This window comes from Desmodus rotundus, chromosome 10, assembly GCF_022682495.2.
Source record: "Desmodus rotundus isolate HL8 chromosome 10, HLdesRot8A.1, whole genome shotgun sequence".
In the NCBI taxonomy this organism is placed as follows: domain Eukaryota; kingdom Metazoa; phylum Chordata; class Mammalia; order Chiroptera; family Phyllostomidae; genus Desmodus; species Desmodus rotundus.
In genome coordinates this window covers 73,252,552-73,257,301 of record NC_071396.1, presented here as the reverse complement: position 1 = coordinate 73,257,301, position 4,750 = coordinate 73,252,552, and the positions used below count along the sequence as shown (strand labels likewise).

At 44.9% G+C, this 4,750-nt stretch overlaps 1 pseudogene; it reads right to left on the bottom strand.

Moving 5' to 3' along the window:
- Positions 1-1,019: 1,019 nt before the first annotated feature.
- LOC112322937 (ubiquitin carboxyl-terminal hydrolase 28 pseudogene) lies at positions 1,020-3,231 on the bottom strand (annotated as a pseudogene).
- Between the last annotated feature and the right edge of the window lie 1,519 nt (positions 3,232-4,750).

Here is a 4,750-nt window from a genome sequence, read left to right as displayed (position 1 = left end):
CTCACCAACCGGTCTCATGGCAGAGACATGCTCTTTCACTCCAGCTAGCTCTAACCAGCACACGATGACCTTTCTCAGGTCCAAATGGCACAAAGCCCCTAATGGCAGAGACGTGTTCTCACACCAGTTGGTACTGCCAATGATCTTTACAAGATCCAAATGGCATGAAACCCCAAATGGCAGAGAGAAAGGATCCTTGACATACACAAAATAGCAAAGTTCGACTAGTCCCCAAAGATCAGAAAGCAAGAAACAAAACAAAACCTAATGCAAAGAATAACTCAACCCAAGCACTGAGGTTTCTCTCCTTTCAAAAAAAAATTTCCACAGACTTCTATGTCCTTTACAACTTTCACAAACCTTTTTCTACGCTTTCTATATGCCTTACAACTTTCTACACACCTTCTGAAATCTTCATAGACCTTCTTACTCAGGGATAACCATACCTCACTTTCAATCCTTGTCCTTTTTAATGATGGAAAGGACCATTCTCAAACTCAGTATTTGGCAGCTCAAAGTCCCCAAATCTGCAAACACATTCCCCTACATAAACTTTACTTTTTTTTTGGCTACACACACATTTACATTTGTTTATAAGTTGAAGTAATATAGGAAACAAATAAACATGAGACAACATGCTTCTATTTCTCAGGTTCGAGTAATGAAGGGGGTGGATAAGAAATACTGTTAAGGGACTAACATAAATATACTAATACATAAAAACTTACACACAAAATCTTTGAAAATTCCCACACTGTCTTTAACTTTTTTTAAAAAAGATTTTATTTATTTATTTTTAGAGAGAGGGGAAGGGAGAAAGAGAGGGAGAGAAACATCAATGTATGGTTGCTTCTCATGTGCCCCCTACTGGGAACCTGGCCTGCAACCCAGGTATGTATCCTGACTGGGAATTGAAACAGCAGCCCTTTGTTTCACAGGCCAGCCCTCAATCCACTGAGCCGCACCAGCCAGGGCTATCTTTAAGGTGTTGAAACACAGGCTCTTTGGGCCATTCCTTGCTAATAGAGCTTGGAGTATTTCTCATGGAATGCCTCACTCCAGACTGCTTCCATATCACTCGTCCCATAGACTCGTGTACTGTTTGCTGTGTACTGGGCAGTCTGCTCCTTGATAAGCAGTGAACCTATGAAGGCTCTTATGATGCTGAGAAATCCTGTGATGTTGAATTGGTGGACGATTCCATTTGAGGAATCTTACAAGACTGCTCTTTTCCCCAGTCTTCTACTTCCTGTTCAAATATCCGATTATCTTCCTGAATGGAATGCTTAAGTTCAGCAGATAAGGCTTCCAATTTTCCTAGCACCTGATCTGGTTCACTTGGGGCTGCCTCTGCACTGAAGTGACTTAGCTTGTTGTTAATGTACACCAGACAGTGAGCACTAACATTTCTCAAGCCTCCCTAGGAATCTCTTTCAAGTTGTTCCCAGGAAGATTTGGTAACAGAGATGTCATTGTACTTGAGCCAGATTTGTCAGGGTTGATTATAGATATAGTCCAGTAGTGTCAAGCATTTGCCTGTCCTTCATAAATAAGAATTATATGCAAGTGACAAGGCACCTGACTAAGGAAAGCATCACAGTCCATCTGCTTAATAATCTGGGTAGTGCTTGTAATACAATTCTTTAAATCTTGTGTATCTTCTTCAGTCTCACTCCTCTGCCTCTGAAGACAGGTCTTAACAAGTTGATGTCCTCATCTGCTGCTGTTTGAGGAGCTGGATGTGCAGGCATTTCCATAGAAGACCAGGAGGATGTGAGGGGCTTATTTATTGTAATAGACTCATGTAGACAATCTTCAGAAAAGATACTTTCAGCATCCTGAGAAGAATTTTCTTACTTATCACTGAAGAAAGTGGTAATGTTATGCCTGTATCACTTTGAGATGTCAGCAAGTTTGGGAGTTGAAACCGAGCTGGACCCAAGTCATACTTCACATACCTTCCCAGATTTTACTGTAGGACTTTTACTTCCTCCTTCAACCTCTGAATACACTCTCTTACTTCAACCAAGCTCTTTGTTTCTGTACATGTACCTGTCCATATAAATGATCTGAGGAAATTCCAGATTATTGTGGATTTTTCCTGGCTGATCAAGGGGTTGATTGTATCAAATCTTAAGAGTTCAAAGGTCAACACTGGAGGTAGTTTTGTAAACTAACACTCCTGTCCATACTTCATTGAATGGTTGGGAGGAAGAAGCTCAATGTCACCCTTCACCATGGCCTCTTCCAAACATTCTTCTAAGTTATAATAGATATTGACCTGAAGGGGATGCTGGCTGAAAGTCCCCCTGTTACAAAAGGGCTTTCCTTCACAAACCCCTTCAGTGAGACAAGTACTGTAGAATAGCTGCACCATTGGATATTCAGATTTGTTCCTGAGACTGCTGTTAGCATTAACAGCTAGCTGGAATGCATCCTCTAGCCAGTACAGGAGCATGTGTGTGAATTCACTCACATCTTGCTGCTATTCCTCAGTTGATTTGAATGGTCCCTTTAAGAGATCTAGGGCTGCTGAAGGGTCAAAAAAATTTGTGATTCAATCCCATCACCAGGGCCAACAAATACTGAAGCTCTTGCATAAACATGATATTTCTATTTTCTGTGTGACTTGGACAATTTCCAAATACATTCTGTGGCAGCCTGTAGCTGAGGACTAGTCTCTGAAGTTCAGGAATTGAAGGACAGGCTAAATAACGGCACTAAACCAACATGTATTGCCAACATTTTCAGCCCAACTGGCCAGCCATCAGCTCCCCTCCAGTCATTGGGATTGGGGTTTTCTCCCCAGACTTCTCAGTGTTTTCTCTTTGAGCATTTAATTTCTGCAGAGGTTGCATCATGCATTCTGTTAAGATTTCTTCCACCAGCCTGAACTTTGGGGGCTTCAGTAGATTCAAAGCAATGGCAGCCTGAATATCATCTTCATTTTCATGAGTAAAGCCTATTACTTTTGTTAATACTTTTTTGTTGTTGGCAGCACTCCCCTTTACTTCAGGTGGTTCTGTAGCAACAGTTCTAGGCTCTTTGTCTATTATTAGTGAGAAGACTGATGGCCAGAGTGTTGTCACCATTACTGGCCCTCAGAGTCATGAAGGAATGAAGGGTCCTGAATGCCCTTGACTTCTCTCAGCTGATTTAACAACATTTGGCCGTTGAATCGTGGCAATCAGCTGCTCTGGGTGCGTCATCCTGCTGGAGCTTTGCAGCCATGGTGAGAAGCCACCAGCTCAGCCTTACAGGAAACTGGGGAAGAGGTCTTCCTGCTACCAATCTTGTACGCTCTGGGTTCAGGGCATTATTGAGACTTTCCTTTTTTTTACTATCAGGGCGGGGTTTTGAGGCCACTTTCCTTCTCTGCATCATCAAGCTGTTCCCTGTCCCTGGTGAAACCTCATTATGCAGCAAGATAAATATCTTAATGTAAGGGATCTCATCCCATTTGCCTAACTGTTGGCAACAATGTAGGTTCAACTGCATGATGGTACAGTAATTTAGGGAACAATTTAGGGGTCATTTTCCCCTGCAGTCTAAAATATACATAGGCCTTATGCTGTTGCAGTAAAAAATCAATCCTTCTAACATCTGGGCTTCCTCCAGGAGTCAAAGCATAACAGCTCCTGATGATCCAGATGTACAGACCCATAAGTACGAACACAAGAACCCAGGCAAACTGGGAACATGTAAACACAATTAGTGTTGACTCCATTATTGTAAACTAGTGTGCAGAAGTGAGTTTTCTGCCAACCGATCTTACAAACAGTGATCCTCAAGCAATGGCCTCCCCCAAACTTAGCCAGTTCTTATCTGGACCCTAGTTCACAGCCCTAAAACTCAAGTGGTCCTTCCTCCTTCCCAGGGTCTGTTCCCTTCCCAGACCCATTTACTTTCCATCAGGCAGATGTGCAGAGAAATACCTAGCAACTGGGAAGCTCCACAGTCCCACAACTGTGGGAGGGGAGGGGAGGATTGACCTGCCACAAGCAGCTAGGGCTCCACGTAGGGCGCCACTATTGTAACCAAACAACCAGTGAGGTCCTACCACTGCTGCCCATAGGCAAAAAACAGAGTCTGGTTGAAAGAAAAATGTTTTTATTGAAAATATACAAAAATGTTTCTTGATGGGGCTATACCCAGCCAGAGGAGCACACAGGCAGCTGGTGGGTGGCTACTGTGGCAGCTTCCTGCATGTTTGTGTGCAGGGGAGGGGCATGGGGCTTCCACCGGGCTGTGCTGCCTCACAGGACCCACCAGATCAAGCCTCCTTCCCCCTCTACCCTCTTCTTACCAGCTTAGTGCCACAGTGCTCCTGCTAAGCCCAGAGTGCTCTGGGAGGGGCACAGGACCCACACTCCTGGCTTCACTGGGGCAGTACCTGACAGGCCTGCACTGTCATGGGCCGTGGTGGGCAGCCACTATGGCTTTCCATCTGAAGAAGGGGTGCAGGACTTGCCAAGCCATGCCACAAGGGTGGGACATGGGAGGGCGGCTGCCACCATGGCTTCCCATCTGAAGAAGGGGTGCAGGGCTTACCAACCAGCCACATTCCCTGAGCCCACCAGTCTGAGTCTCACCCCTTCTATCTTACTGTAACCTGCTGTACTTTGCGCCAGGAAGATCCTGGAGCACTTGGGCAGGGGCACAGGAAATCATTCTGCCTAGGCCCCCCTGTCTCAGCAACCTCAGCCCCCAGCTGCGGACCCACCAGCCAGGGAATGACAGCAAAAGTACG